Below are 17191 nucleotides of genomic sequence, written 5' to 3'. Positions count from 1 at the left end.
ACACTTCCATTGCTAAATGTTCAAATTTACTGTACTGTGCAAAAGTTTTAGGCACTTGGGAAAAATGTTGCATAGTGAAGATGTCTTCAAAAATAATGCCATAAATAGTTTTCATTTATCAATTAAAGTCATACAAAGTCCAGTAAACATCAAAAAAAGCTAAATCAATATTTGGTGTGACCACCTTTGCCTTCAAAACAACACCAATTCTCCTAGGTACACCTGGATACAGTTTTTCTTGGTTGTTGGCAGATAGGATGTTCCAGGCTTCTTGGAGAATTTGCCACAGTTCTTTTATTTATTCAATCAATTGCTTCTGTCTCTTCTTGTAATCCCAGACTGACACGATGTTCAGTGGGGGGCTCTGTTGGGACCATGACATCTTTTGCAGGGTTCCCTGTTCTTCTATTCTATTCTATTTGCAAAATAAATATTTGGGAGTCTAAAATGTATATTCCCTTTTGACACACTAAAGCTGAAAATTTAAATAACCATCTTAAGACAAATGTTTTTGTGAAGCATCTTATGTGCCTAAGACTTTTGCACAGAACTGTACATAACACAGAACCACAACTGCCTAAGAACAATTGCGGTAAATGTTATTTTACACTACTTTCAGTAACCCACAAAGTCATTTTACAATGCTTATCAGAAAGTATCAGAAAATCAGAAATCACAAGGTACTGAATGTTCTCAACCAAAGTATTTAACTGGTATTTAATCATTTTTTATTAGAGTTTCTCATTCTAGTACAATAACATCAAATTGCTTCTGACTGGCTGTGCTTGTGCCATGTCACACAGCTGTTCTGTGTTCAGTGTGGATAGACAGATTGCTTGTCGCTGGAATCTTAACAAAAATTCCCTTTGGACCTGTAAAAGGTGTTACATTTAAATACATAATGTGGCAGATTATGAGTGCAGAATGGAATTTAATGTGTTCTTTCTCATATAAATAAAATTTTGCTGCCCGCTAAACCCTGATCAATCAATTGAACAGGTGCATCATGATGGTCAATACGCACAGCATGAGTGTAGAGGTGCAGAAGAGCCCAAGGTATTATGATGACAACATACAAGACCAGTGTGTGTTGATTACAAAGGCTCAGACCACAGCACAGCGCCCCCCACAGAGCAAACTGGGAAAAGCCAAGAGAGTAAAGATATTATTGCACCTTTCAACAAAGACGTTTCAATGTCAAACCATGAAAAAACACTCTGGATCTCCTTGAATAAAAAGTTACTGATTTCCCATCATTGAGTATTATGTTGTTTGGATTGTATTACCTTCTTCTTCTGACTTAGACTTTCTGCACAGTGAAACTGGCCGAGAGGGAGAAGAGGACACCCACAAACAGGTTGTTAAGGGAGAAGACCTCAGCAACGACTGACCACTGCCATACAAGTCTGGACACAGCAAACACTCCACCTGCCAGGATGGCCCCTGGACCGGGTTCTGCCGCCCTGAGCAGAGAGATAGCAACAAAGTTGGACTATCACCTTTATAAATATTCTAATATAGGGATCTTACACACTAGAGAGAGCTTTGATGGAGTGTTTGATGGATAGTAATGCGTTAGATCCATTTTTAAGGTGTATTGGATTTCTCATCAGTCAACGGATGTCTACGTCAGAGAACGATGCGGCAAAAGTTTAACATTTTCTGAACTTTTGGTTGCATGATGGAACATCACTTTTGCAAACATGTGCATTTTTCCTCAACCATGCACCATGCCTACTGAAATCAATGGATTTGAAGTGTTTTCTGAGATAACGTAAAGTCAAGTGTTTAAGCAACCTAATGCTCCATCATAAGAAGATAAATAAACAGCATGATCACACAGGAAATCGACATGTTGCTACCAAAGTTAGAGCAGAATTATGAGCAGAATGACAAGCACCATCAGCAGCATGAGCAGCCTCAGACTAACAGGTTCAGGTCAAATGTAAATAAGAAAGTAATCATGTTTACACAGAAAATGATCAGCACGATTCGAAGGTTGCATAGTCCCTCTAAGAAAATACATTTTTACTAAACGTTTAGGTTTAGAGTTGGGGTTTGGGCATATGGTTAAAATCTGCATTGCTGTTGACTGTATTACATTATTTAAAACTAAAAACAACTTTCTTTTGGCACCACTCTATGGACATTTCATAGAGAAACTAGAGCTCACTTGTGCTCACTCGTTCAACAACACTTCCAGCTTTTGCCACTGGGAGCAGTGGTTTGAATTTCGGTAAGCACAGTCACAGTTTAGTTGAAGAACTCATGACCTACTGTCACCAAATTCACAATGAATTCAGTCTGAAACAATTCATAAATCCTGAAATGTGAAACATTAACATGGCCTGAAATATTGAAATGTTAAACAGGCATAATAAATGGTGATGATCAGGGTTTGAATTTAACACCCGCCAAATGCGGGTAAAAATCATCCGTGTCGGGTAACTCTTTCACTCTTACTAGTCACTTTGGCAGGTGACATTTTCAGGGTTTTCCTGCATTGAAAATTCTGTGAATTTTAGGCATCTTGGAGCAGCTACTGAAGGAAATTTAATGGTATTTATGTCTCTCATAACTTACAAGCGCATCTGTGTGGGGTGAATGAAGCGTGCTTTCCCGTGAACCGCCGCATCGCACACCAGCGTGCTCCAGAGATAAGATCGGCAAAGCTCTGGAACAGCGCAGGGCAAAACTTGCGTGATTCAGTCACGCTTCACTCAATATTGCAAGGGCCAGTGGAAAAATTCTACAGAGAACATTCTAGTATAAAGCGCTATATGGAGGAAGTCAAACCTCTCAAACTGCTATACATACATTATAAACAGCACTGACGAGGTAAGGAGGAGACAAATACATTATCAGTTTTTAAAATACACATCATCATCCTTACATCAACTGTAAGTCAGGTTCCATTGACCAACATCAGTTCCTGACCTCACTGATAGCCTTGTGTCTGAATGAGTGCAAATCCCTGCAGCCATGTTACTACATATAGTATAGTGGAAAGCCTTCCCAAAAGAGTGGAAGTTGTTATTACAGCAAAGGGGGAAATTGATGCCTAAGGTTTTGAAATCAAATGTTCATCGAGCACATACAGTGTCCACAAACTTTTGGCCATATAGTGTACATATATATATATATATATATATATATATATATATATATATATATATATATATATATATATATATATATATATATATTATTGTTGTTATTTTAATTAAAAAATTTTTTTTACATTAAAACTAACTGGTAACTTGTATAGATTCATATTTAATCTATTAGGGCGAATATATTATACTTTATTTTTATTAGGCTTCAACTGTGAAAGTTGTAGTTAATGGTTTCTAAATGTGTTTAGGCTATCAGCTTTTTCATAACAAACACAACAGTTTAATTCTTTAGAAAAGACTATCAACATTAACCTAACCACAGTAATGTGAAGCCACCCATGGTCTTACCTAATGGCCTTGTCAATACAAATGCCACTGTTAAACAATGGTAGAACAATGGTTAACTTTCATAGGCAAGTACAATATGAAGGGGTTGAAAATTCCATGAACTATGGAAAAATAAATATTTTTTCCTCCTGTTCTACCCTACTCCTGTTCTAACTGGTGTTTGTCTTTGGATATTTTATAGGTTACTTAAACCATTAGGCCTGTTGAACTCATATCTTTCTTGTTTAAATAAAATGTCCAAACAAATGCATGCAGATACAGTCTCCAGTAACCTTTATCACTGCGAGGTGGGGGATTTTGGCTAGTGAAAATGCTAAGTGGCTAGTGACCTTGGTATACTACTAGCAACAGTAGCTGGTAAGCCAAAAAGTTAATTTCAAACACTGGTGATGATGTTATATTACATTTTCTGGCATTTTCTGGAATTCTAGAGTTTGGACTTTAATAGATGGAAACTAATGCCAATGATCAAATTCTTCTCGGAGTTGATGGATGGATGAATGGATGGACGGATGTTCTTTACAAATTTCAAGATTCACAATGTCAATCATAGTCAAGTAATTGTAACATCACAGAAAAGGATAGTACATGAGTGACCTGACCCCTTCTGGACTTAAAGTATAATACATCAACACAACGAAAGTAGCCCCCTCGCTCCTCCCCAAGTCCTTTAATTTCCATAATGGTAATTGAGCAAAACTTAAAGATAAGCTCATTTGCAAAGACCCACCGCTTATTAAAAACAGACAGATTGAGAGGGGGCGAAAGGACACATAGCCAAAGAGATATGAATGTGAGTGAGCTCAACCTTGTCTGTTTGAGACCAAAGCAAATGAAGGAAAGCAAGGAGAGAATAAAGTTGAGAAGACGCAAAAGAGAGCGAGCAATAGAATAAAAACCCTCAGCCCAGTCTCCAGCACGCTGGCTTGGAAAATTTTTAGCAGACTTGACAATTAGAGGAGGGGCTGAGGTGGGGGGAGGAAGTGAGGCAGTATGGCCCTCTCCTCATTGTGCCGAGTGGCTTAGAGTCCTCATCAGCCTATCAGCTAAGTGACAGGCGGAGAGCTGCTCTATTCAACGGCACAGATACACGCCGTGGGCCAAGCGCTGCCAGCTCCCTCCTGACCCCGCAATCCCTCGCCGCTGACAGCTTCAAGCTCCATGGCAAATTAGGCGCTCTCACATTACAATCGCACAAGACAGATTCCATTAACGGTATCTGAAATTGAGTAGAGAGCAGGGCCCTCGCCTTATCAGACCTGACTCATAAGCAGCGCCGGCACTGCCGAAGCTTGCGTGCTTAATCACAAGCCATGATAGCATTTAGACGTTTCCAGTGCGCCTCTGCCTGCCGCTGTGATAGTCGGCCACAAAAGAGCCTGATGAGACTTAGGGGAAAGGGAACAATGGAGCTTTCGCAGGGAAAGCAAAGTAAGTCAGGAAAAAAGGCGAGTGGAGAAGAGTACGCATGGAAGAAAGGAGGAAGGATGGTGTGTATATACGATGGGGGTGCTGGTGGAACTCACACTTGCTGACTATTTCTCTATTCTGTTTTTCCCTTTTTGTCTCTTATTTTCCTGTCTGTGTGCGCATAAGTGTGTGCAGTTGAACTAATAGCTTGTCAAAAGCGCGGGGGGGGGGGGGGGGGGTATTCTTGGTGATATCAGCGTCTCTCTAGCCCAACTACTCATGCACATTAAGGTAGGGATAAAGAAGACTAGTCTCGGTGAAGGTACGGACCCCCTGCACCCTCAGTTCTATCCCACTGAGTGCCAATTAACTCCCAACACATGCCGGAGGTAGGGGGGCTGTGGTTGGGCTAGAGCAGGGGTGCTCTCCAGAGGCAGGTGTCCTCGATGTGAAATATCACATCCTTCCCATCATCACTTCAATGGAATGGCCTGACAGTAGCTCACTGTCCTCCTCCTGACTTTATTCCACTGAGGGGGCTTGACACAGCCTTCTGTATGAGTGTCAGTGCGTTTGAAGGAAAGTTTGTACTGGAATTAAGGACATATCACATGAAGGACCACCTGGGTCTCCTTCTCTTGCTCTTGCTTTCCTCTGTGATAAGGGAGAAAGAGTGACACTTGAGTGCAGCATCAGAGGCTTGTTTGCTCTTATCGTATTTGCTGTGCAGGATGCTACTGAGTGTGTTAGAATCCCTGTAGTAATTCAACTCAGAACAGATAGGTGACTCCAGAATAAACACTAACACGCAGAGGGATACGGGTGTGCAAACACATTTGCTTTGTATAACTCGCCAATAATATCAACACTAGTTACACTGCTATAAAGAAAAATAAATATGCTAATTATCTGAAGGACTGTTATTTTTTCTTTTAAAAACATAATTTTCAAAATGGAGGACAACAGTTTAAGTATTATTAGTGATGCATGACATATTAGTCACTATGTGGTATTGGGCATTATCAGCATTTCATTTAAAGTATCGAATCTGAATCTGCCAATATTTGAAAGATAACAAAAGGTTTTTTTTTTTTTTTTTTTCAAAACAGTATACTCCTTGTCAGTGTTAATCTTGTTAATGAAATTACAGAACAAAGGGCTTTTTGATTTTGTCAACGACAATGAAGACGAGACAAAAATGAAACATCATGACAATAATTAAATGATTTTTATTCAAAAATACTGTATATGACGAGAAAAAAATAATACTGTAAGATATTAACAGTGCACAAACCAGGAGAAACATCTGTTTTCAGAAGAAGAAACATAGAAAGAATTGATTCATCTAATCCAATAATCCAGTATTTTGGGTATTTTCCCGCTTGAGCTGTGCGAGTTGAACACCAGCTAAATGAAAAGCTTGACAAACAGGTTAATTACCTCACTCAAATGCATCCTTTTTATACATGAGATTAACCAGCTATATCCACAACATATATGTAATATTACAACTTCCATCTGCACACACCATGAAGTGAATGAACAGGTGAAGTTCGACTTAGTTACGAGATAGAATGCGTTTAACTTGCATTGCATTGCATTTGTCATTTTGCATACAGTATTATCAACTAAAGTGTTATTTTCATTGAGTAAAATGTTATGCCATTTTAGCCAGATTAAAACTGACTAACGTTAATGAATATGACATGACGAAACATTAACTAAATTTAAAGGACATTTTTGTCAAAAGATAAAAACTATGACTAAAGCTGTATACAATTCAACAGTGTTCTATGTTATGCCATCTTACAAAAGTACTGAAATGTTAAAATCCAGAGTACAGATTAAAATCTCAAATTTAGATTGGTGTTTTATTGTGAAAAACAATAACAGACAAAAGAGTATAGATTTATAGGTCATATTATTGGTTACAGGCCATAAAAAACATAATTATTGTCATTGGCCAACATTTCTAGATAGGTATCCCAAGTATTATTTTATTTTGTTTAAGGTAAGCTGAATATTATCTTGAGAGGCCGGGGCCATCATAGACATCATAGACTGATAAGGCAAAAGTATATTTAAAATCAGATTTGACTGAAAATAATGGTCAGTATGTCATCCTTCTTCCTCAATTCTGATGACATAATTTATTTATTTATTTTTTAACTATCTCTTAATTATTGTCTACCTTTTACCACCCCTGGATTCGTGAGTTCGAATCCAGGGTGTGCTGAGTGAATCCAGCCAGGTCTCCTAAGCAACCAAATTGGCCCAGTTGCTAGGGAGGGTAGAGTCACATGGGGTAACCTTTTCGTGGTCGCGATTAGTGGTTCTCGCTCTCAATGTGGCGCGTGGCAAGTTGTGTGTGGATCGCGGCGAGTAGCATGAGCCTCCACATGCTGGGAGTCTCCGCAGTGTCATGCACAGCGAGCCACGTGATTAGATGTGTGGACTGAGAAGCAGAGGCAACTGAGACTTGTCCTCCGCCACCCGAACTGAGGTGAGTAACCGCACCACCACAAGGACCTATTAAGTAGTGGGAATTGGGCATTCCAAATTGGGGAGAAAAGGGAATCATAAATATATATATATATATATATATATATATATATATATATATATATATATATATATATATATATTTTTTTTTTTTTTTTTTTTTTTTTTTTAAATGTCTACCTTTTGACTGGAGCTTTTAAAGAGTATGGCCCTTCTGAGCTACAGTACACTTTAAAGTCAGGCCAGGCTGTTTTATGTTTATGATAATGTAAAGTCTTATTGTTGTTGAGAAACATAATGAGAATATTGTGAATAATGTATGATTCTTGCTAGACTAGCCAAATTATGCATAGCATGTAAGATACATTTGTTAGCAGTTATTGATGGTGCAATTTTAGAGACTAACTATTGAATTCTTGGTGGCAGCTGTGAAAAGAATTATTGTCATAAAATCTCCACTAGAATTACAGTGTGTACTGTGTATTTCATTGTACCTATAGACAGTGTTCTGCTGGGCAGGGCAGAGACATTCTTACCCATTCTTAATCCACCTCAAACAATACACAACAATTTCCCGCAATTCCATCCTAATCCCCCAATGACATGAGTCATGTGGACAAACTCAAGCATAATAGAAAAAAGAACCTGTGTATATTATCTAGTAAATGGGCATTTTATTTTCTATTGTTATTATATTAATAAAGTCATTAATCAACTCTAGTATTAAGCGGCCCAAAGGAATGCATGCATTCAGCACAGGCTGATTGGTTCCTTGCATGACTCCCATTAAAAACTGCCTGTGGAGACAGTTTGGAAAATGTAATATTCGAGTAATATTGACTTCTGATATAACAGACACAATCTTAGGCCCCCAGGCAAGGGCAAATTAAAGTGATGGCATAGCACAGTAAAATTGCCCTATTTTCCCCATTCTGAATGGGTAATAAGCGTTAAGATGTCTTCATTAAATATCTGTTAAGGAAATATTACTGCATGCTTTCAAATGGAGCCATTGGTCATGCTGAGTTGTACAATACAAAGTCTAGTGCACTGAGATATTGAAAGGAATATAACTTGTTAAATACAACTTATGCTCTGTCGATTACGACAGAAAATAATTTTGGCTCGTGCCTCTGATTATAAAGTAAAGCACCTCTAATAAAAGTTTATGGGTAAAGTGTACCATAGAGTTTAAAAAGAATAAATGTAAAACTAATGTTTTTGTTAACACACTCCAGTAAATTATTGTATAAAAAATGTTTATTAGTTGACCTTTAAAAGTTGTACAGTTAACGTTAAGGTTTGACTACTGTGTTATATGTTAATGGATTATGCTACTGGTTGTGTTTTATCATAGATCTGTGTTAACTTGTTAGTGGAGTGTGCTTCATGTAAACAGCTCTTTGTAGATATTGACATCACATCCCTGTCTAGTATCCTTGTGCCTATCACACGAATATTACCAGATATACAGAATTAAATAATTCATCACATGAGTTGAAAGACTGGATATAAGTTTACACAAACAAGGACAGTAAATAACTGTATGACACTAGTCTCATTAACATGAACAATGTTTAAGTGTTATGACAATGATTTCGAAAGTTTAATGAATTGTATATTTTTTTAATATTTTTTCTGGTGCTGTATGATCACACCATTTTAAAACTAAAAGTTTAATCCGGAATATTCACTTAAAGACCCCATGAAATTAAAATTGGAGTTTTGTGTCTTTAATACCATGTCTGCTAGCTTTGATGTCATCTAGTGTAGTCCTTAAAGTTGACATAAAATGATCTTTTAGCTGATAAACATATTTAAATAGTCTATATTCTTCCAGGAAAATGAACCAAACACACTGATGATGCATCATAACTTTTCCACTTATTTGTCCAATAAAATGCTCTCTAGAGTGAGAATGTCCTCTCTCCTTAATACCACCTACTTCTAACTAGCAATGGACTTTAATCAATGTAGAGGCATGTTTAATTTTTGACGGGAATGAAAACGAAGCTGCGAGTGAAAGACTTACAGGCTCCTCAAAGGGTTGTACTGTTGTTTGAATTAGCATTGATCATTCACCTGAGGAAATATTAAAAAAAATTTTAATACTTTACAATAAGGTTATATTTGTTAACATTAGTTAACATGTACTAATAATGAACAATCCTTATTAAGCATTTATTAAGCTTAGTTAATGTTAATATCAACATATACTAGTACATTCTTAAAATCAAATGTCGTATTAGTTAACATTTGTTAATGCACTATAAACTAACATGAATTAACAATGAGCAATTGCATTTTTATTAACTAACATTAACAAAGATTAACAAATGCTGTTAAAAAAATATATTGTTAATTGTTTGTTCATGATACCTAATACATAATGCAATAGAGCGCAACAGTGTCTGTCTACTTTTTCAACCTTTTTGGTTATGCAAGCATTTTTACCATAATTTTTTTCCATAGGAATTAAAAAAAAAAAAAATCTTATAATTGATTAAAGAAGTTCTAAGACATGAACCAGATCAACCAGCTGTTCTTACGGTCTTTGTCGGGTTGCTGGCTTTTTTCTGTGTCTGCGTGTTTTCGTTCTCCTCATATGTTTTCCTCTGCCTTATGCACCGCCCATATGACTGTGCAATCAATTTCCTTCCTGGCACTTCTCCACCTCGGGGTCGTCTGTACTCACTCTCTGCTCCAGAGGGAGGCCAAGGAGAAGTATATTGGCAATTCTCTAGCAGCCGGCATAATTCGTCCCTCTTCTTCTCCGGCTGGGGTGGGGTTATTCTTCGTGGGGAAGAAAGACAGCTCCTTGCGTCCCTGCATAGATTATCGGGGGCTGAATGACATCACGGTAAAGAATCGCTGTCCTTTGTTGTTGATGTCTTCAGCCTTCAAACTCTTGCAAGGAGCTTTTGTCTTTATGAAGATGGACCTTCGCAATGCTTATCACCTTGTCCTGATCAGGGAGGTGGGCGAATGGAAGCCGGCCTTTGACACCCCGACAGGGCATTTTGAATATTTGGTCATGCCCTTCAGCCTTTCCAACGCCCTGGCCATCTTCCAGGCACTCGTCAATGACGTGCTTTGTGACATGGTCAATTGGTATGTATTTGTCTACCTCGACAATATTTTGATCTTCTCCCAAAATATGCACGACCAGCACGTCAGGCGAGTGTTACAGCACCTACTGGAGAATCGCTTATTCGTCAATAAGTGTTCCACGCTAGGTCGGTTCCATTCCTGGGATTCATTCTCTCACCCGACGGCATCCAAATGGACCCTGCCAAGGTAAAGGCGGTCCGGAGGTTTCTGGGGTTTGACCATTTCTACCGGCGGTTCATACAGAATTTCAGTCAGGTCGCCGATCCTCTGACGAGTCTTACCTCCACCAAAACTCGTTTCTGTTGGTCCTCGCAGGCTCAGTCTGCATTCAAAAAGTTAAAAAGCTGCTTTGTTAATCCTGACCCGTCTCATCAGTTTGTGGTGGAGGTTGACACGTCAGAGGTAGGGATAGGGGCCATTTTGTCCCAAAGATCTACATCGGATGAGAAACTGCATCCCTGCCCTTTTTTTCCCATCGTTTTACCCCGGTGAAATGGAACTACGACATCGGGAACAGGGAATTGCCTGCTGTAAGGTTGGAGTTGGGTGAGTGGCATCATAGGTTGGAGGGTTCGGGGGTTCCTTTCATGATTTGGACCGATCACAAGAACCTCGAATACATCATTTCCATGAAACATCTAAATTCCATACAGGCTCGCTGGGCACTCTTTTTAGGCAGATTTGATTTCACCATTTCTTATCGTCCCGGGTCTAAGAATGTTAAACCTGACACACTGTCCTACTCTTTTGAAATCGAGAGCACCTCATCATCCCTGGATACCGTTGTTCCGTCCAATAGGGTGGTGGCCGCGGTGTCCTCGGATATCGAGTCCAAAGTACACCAGGATTTGCACAATGTCACTATTCCCACGAGGTGCCCAGAGAACCTGTTGTTTGTTCCTGGATTGGTCCGAACACATGTCCTCTGGTGGGGTCATTCTTCTAACATAGCCTGCCACCCAGAAGCTACTCTCACCTTGGTGTTAGTTAAGCAGTGGTTCTTATGGCCCTTGCTGGTGCAGCATGATCATCAGTCCGTGTCGGCCCGTCTGGTTTGTGCCAGCAACAAGACTTCCAGTCGACCCCCTGCAGGACTCCTCCAACCGCTGTCTGTCCCTTCGAGACCCTGGTCTCACATTGCCTCGGATTGTTTTACTGGATTACTCCCATCCAATGGCAACACAGTCATTTTGACTGTTGTAGTCCAGTTCTCGAAGGCGTCTCATTTTATTCCCCTCCCCAAATTACCTTCAGCGAGGGAGACAGCGGTTGTAGTCATTGATCATGTCTTTCGCATTCATGGCCTCCCGATGGATGTGGTCTCCGACAGGGGTCCCAATTCGTGTCTAAGTTTTGGGCAGAACTCTGTCAACAACTGGGGCGACTGCAAGCTTGTCATCTGATTTCCACCCCCAGACTAACAGACAGGCCGAACGAGCTAACCAGGATTTGGAGAGGGTCCTGCATTGTGCTGCGTCTAGGGAACCATCTTCTTGGAGTTAGACAATTCTCTCCCAGTCTCGTCTACAGGTTTGTCACCCTTCCAGTGCTGTTTAGGCTACCAGCCCACTTTGTTCCCCTCCCAAGAACCCGATGCTGTTGTTCAGTCCGTGCACGCTTTCATCCAGAGATGCCGTCGCACCTGGAGGGTCGCCAGAGAAGCCATTCTCTGGTCTGGCAACGGAACAAAGCGTCAGCAGACCGTCACTGTTCTAAGCCCCCGTTTACATGTGCGGTGAGAAGGTCTGGTTGTCCTCTCAGGATATTCCCCTTAGACTTCCCTCAAGTAAACTGGGACCCAAATTTATTGGACCATTTACCATCTCTAAGATGTTTAGTCCAGTGGCAGTTCGGCTCAAATTCCAATTCCAGAATCCATCCGGTTTTCTATGTCTCCAAAATCAAACCCGGTGTTCGCTCCCCCCTCCATCCTGGTATCTCTGTTCCTCCTCTTCGGCTGAAAGATGGGGTTCCGGCCTTCTCTGTTAGACATCTTCTCGATGTAAGACGGAGGGGCAGAGGTTATCATTATCTGGTAGACTGGAAGTGCTACTGTCCAGAGTAGAGGTGCTGGGTTCCGGCTCGGGACATTGTGGATCGTGCCCTTATTGATAAGTTCCATCAGCATCATGATGGACTTTCAGGGGATGCCAGGAGGCGTCCTTAGGAGGGGGGAGTACTGTCTCGGTCTCGGTCGGGTTGCCAGCATTTTTCTGTGTGTCTGTGTGTTTTCGTTCTCCTCGTGTGTTTTCCTCTGCCTCGTGGCCGGCGTGATTAGAGTTTCCTTGAAGACGCTTATTTGCACCGCTCACAAGGCAATCATCCACACCTGTTCCCTATTTACCCTGCTTATATATTCTCCCTTGTGTGTGGTGTTAGATGCCAGATTGTTTTTGTATGTCTTGTCTATGCAGTCTTGCCTCCTGTCGATCCTGTTTGTATTTACTCTCTCCCAGTTCTGGTCCTGTGTGGATTACCCTCGATTTGCTCTCTGGATTTACACTCTGTGGATTACTTTCCTGGACTGCCTGTCTCTCAACTACTATTTGCCTGTGGATTATTTACCCTGTTGTCACCGTTGATTTCATCTCCACCATTCTCTGCCCTCAGGTGTCCACGCTGGTTCTTCGCCATCTTCTCATCAATCATCCACACCACCTCTGCGCTCTGCAAACTGTGCCAGGAATTCCTGCTCATTATTCCATCATTGCATTTATCTCTGTATATGAATAAAGACTCATCCATTTTATTCCCTCTGCATCTGGGTCCTTCCTTAAACACCACATGACAGCTGTGAGGTCAATCACAACATTACAAACTTTGATTTGAAGCAAATAAGTATTTAGAAATCAGACAAAAAGACAAATGTATTGTGTACTTGGTTCATAAGATAACAAATCCCACCAAGCACTGCAAATGATATAATAGAATAAAAAAATTATGGAAAATAAAAGTTGTTGATTCTAGGAATAGAAACACGTTAAGTTTCAGGTAAATTCAAGTATACTGTATACAAATATATAAGTAGTTTGAAAGTTATGGAGACACAATTGCATCATTTGCAGTACTTCACAGAGGTGGCCTGTCGCTGCAGAGCTCTTTTGGCACCATTTATTTGTCAAGATTTCCTGTTTGGTGGATTTTCTCCCTCAGGATCATGGGTACTGTAGTTTTTCACCAGGAATTCTGCTCTAATTTTTTTTTTTTTAATTTTATGGATGGACTGTTGGATTTAACAGAAGCACATACCATCGATTAATAATCTCAGCGCTCACAGTAGGTCTGCCTTTAACAGTTTAGAAGTTACTGCAACAAATCAATTCCACTATGGAGTAAAGTAATGGGATTTTTACATCAAGAACCAGACTGTTGCACTCTATCAGCTATTTTAAAAAAAAGGAAGACCCGCAACTTCCAGTTTCAATAAGAAAATATGTCAACACAAGAAAGAAAACTGTGCTTATCAGGCCATTTCATGGGCTCTTTTAAGAAATGTTCTTAGTATATATATATTACAGGATATGTCTTAAGTTACTAAATCTAAACAAATTTTGACATAAAATGCAAAAGGAGGGTACCAGAGTTCTGGAGGAACCCCTGCTAAGAATACCTGTTCATGTTAAAGGGGTAGTTCACCCAAAAATCTTGCATCATTTACTTACCCTCATGCCATCGCAGAACACAAACAAAGATTTTTAGAATAACATTTCCGCTCTGTAGGTTCATACAATGCAAGTGAACGGGAACGGATACATTTTGAAGCTCCAAAAACAAATAAAGGCAGCATAAAAGTAATTCATAAGACTCCAGTGATTAAATCTATGTCTTTAGAAGCTATTTGATAGGTGTGGGTGAGAAAAAAAAAAAAAAAATATGTAAGTCCTTTTTAACTATAAATCTATATTTCCACTTTCATATTCTTCTTTTGTTTTTGGTGATTCGCATTCTTCATGCATATTGCCATCTACTGGGCAGGGAGGATCATTTATAGTAAAAAAAAAAAAAAAAAAGACTTAAATATTGATGTGTTTCTCACCCACACCTATCATATTACTTCTGAAGACATATATTTAACCACTGGAGTCTTGTAGATTGCTTTTATGCTGCCTTTAAGTGCTTTTTTGAGCATAAAAATTTTGGAACTTGCATTGTAAGGACCTAAAGAGCTGATATATTCTTCTAAAACTCTTTGTTTGTGTTCAGCAGACGACAGAAAGTCATACACACCTGGGATGGTGTGAGGGTGTGTAAATAATGACAGAATTTTAATTTTTGGGTGAACTATTTCTTTAATATAGATAGCAAGAAATGCATGGCAGGAAACCAAAGCATTTTACAGATTAGATTGGCTCATAAAGCATAAGCTTAAGCTGCCAGAAGCTGTTTCTCCTTGGTCAGTGATTTACCTGACAACAGAGGTATAAGGGAGGGGGCAGCCAAGGGACGTGGGAAACCACAGTATTTTTTTCAATAGTCTCATAAAAACAAAAATACACAAAGAAACATATAAATTAAATTCGGAAAGCTACACTGTAGAAACACACCACAGAAAGGAATATTTATTATTAACGCTTCAATAAAACGCATCTAAAGATATGTTTTTTTCTTATATCCCCATTTTACACACCTTAACAGTTTCACATTCTAATACTCCTTTCATTAAGCAAGCATCGTGCTTATAAACCCAGCTCATCATAGAGAGCAGTGGGGTGACTAAGAGCGAATGGAGGGTCCACTGAGGAAAGCACAGTCATGACCATATGGCAAAGTGCCTTATATGGACACAAACGCACCAAGACAGGTGGACACTGGAACTCGGTCAGCTGTGATATGAGCTGGTGCATGCAGAACTGGACCCGTCTGCTCTTGGCTGGTGTGCACCCTCACAGGTGCGGTGGACCCGGGACTGGGGGTGGGGTGGACGGATGGAGTCACCTTGGGTAACCATGCGGTCACTTCTATTATGTAATCACAGATGAACATACAGCAAATGCAAAGTATTTATTGATTTGCATCACAATGCATCACTTGTGATCTAAATGTGTTCTTCATAGACAGTGCATAAAGTATAAGAAAAGTGGCAAAGCAATTTGTCAATTTCAGGCAACATGGTGATCCAACATGCAAATAAGTTACAACATATTAATCACAAACATTTAATCATATTATAGTAAATGTTTTACCAGTTCACAGTATTTAGGGCTCTTAATAGACTCCTATAGACTATAACAGACTAGCAATCAGCCAGTCAATATTGTCAGAGCATCATTTTCCTGTGGCTCCAGATTAGTTAGTCACAAGGTATTTTACAGATGGCTCTTGCGCTATTATAGGCTAAGTTAGTCTTAGATTTGAAAAGATGTCTCTAAAGTTCCAAAAAAGTTGTATTATACATTATTTGGAAGCACAAAGAAAACATAAAGGCATACAGTGTGGCTATCAAACATGACATTTAAAAAAGTTTTCTATAATTGACAAATCTAAGGGGAACTGAGAGCTGCCTTTGGGATTCGTGTAACACTGTTTTATAACAGTCAGTCCACCTAAATTAACTTGGAACATCAAACAGTTATCACACTTTGGATGCTTATAGGACAGTTTCATAGTCTAAATCTAAATTTTTCATTTCAATTTTAAATGTAGCTCATTATACTGTAAATTCAACAAAAAGTTTTGGGACCTTGTCTGTAAAAACTGCACAGTAAAGAATAGAATAGATAGCAGATAGCTCTTTTGATATATATTGCAAAAAGAACAAAAGAGGTATTTAAGCCTTTATGAACTGAAAGTCTTCAAAGCAAAGGATGGCAGAGAACATCCTGGGAATAAAATGGTCAGTCTCAGAGTGGTGTTGGGTGCCAGAGTAGCAGCCTGGGGACAGGCCTGACCGGTAGTGTCCCGACTGCGAGTGGCATGCCACCTCAGCATTACCACTGGGCACGGGCGGAGCACCTAAGGACCCCAATGCCAAGCCAGAGGGGAGTCCCAGACTGTGCCGGAAGCTTTGAAACCCCTAAAAAAACTCCTCCCAGTTCTGGCATCTCAAGCCTGCCAGCTACTGCTTTGAGCCTAGCACAAAAGCATGAGGGCAAACCCCAGCCTAAGCCTGGACAGATAACCATCAAAACCTATTACGCTTATGTTTTCAATTGAAAACATAGATTATATACAGAAACTTAAGGGCTAAGAGGGTTTTACTTGTGTGTGTGTATATGCGTATATGCAATGCAACCCTCACTAGCATCAGTCATAGGGGTAGAATGGGTTGTGAGGTTGAAGGGGCCAAAGGAAATAACTTTTTAGCTTGCTGTAATCCAAAATTGGATCTAAATCCTTTGAGGCTTAAAAGCAGAGGTTGCATTGGACATGTAACTGCAGCCAAATCTCTTGTCAGCTTGGCTCGCAAACTATGAGTAAGGGAATGCATTATTCACATCATTTGGGAGAGTCAGATGTACACATTAAAATACATGCAGCAGCAACTGCCTGTTTAGACCAATTTTCTGCTGACTGATGTCCAATTCTGAGCAGGCAGTTAATGTGAGGACATTTTAACTTAATCACAAAATAAGTCGAGTTAGTTCATTGGGGAAACTGAATTTGAATCTATTTGAAGGGCTGCTTTTGCTCTGCAGTACTGTGAAGTAAAAACTGTTGTTTTTACTTATTGTAAAGTAAGATCTTATTACTGTTGAGAAACATTC

General features: G+C 39.6%; 1 protein-coding gene and 1 pseudogene across 1 annotated transcript in view; one reads left to right on the top strand and one right to left on the bottom strand.

The window, feature by feature from the left end:
• Positions 1 to 17191, top strand: part of LOC127411315 (exocyst complex component 5-like) — a 327593-nt gene that overhangs the window by 214306 nt on the left and 96096 nt on the right. The window lies entirely within an intron of this gene.
• Positions 1 to 17191, bottom strand: part of LOC127411105 (transmembrane protein 260-like) — a 72637-nt pseudogene that overhangs the window by 28260 nt on the left and 27186 nt on the right.

This window comes from Myxocyprinus asiaticus, chromosome 20 (genome assembly GCF_019703515.2).
Source record: "Myxocyprinus asiaticus isolate MX2 ecotype Aquarium Trade chromosome 20, UBuf_Myxa_2, whole genome shotgun sequence".
Taxonomy (NCBI): Eukaryota; Metazoa; Chordata; class Actinopteri; order Cypriniformes; family Catostomidae; genus Myxocyprinus; species Myxocyprinus asiaticus.
Note: the sequence above shows the minus strand (reverse complement) of the source record. Positions and strands in the feature narration are given on the sequence as shown.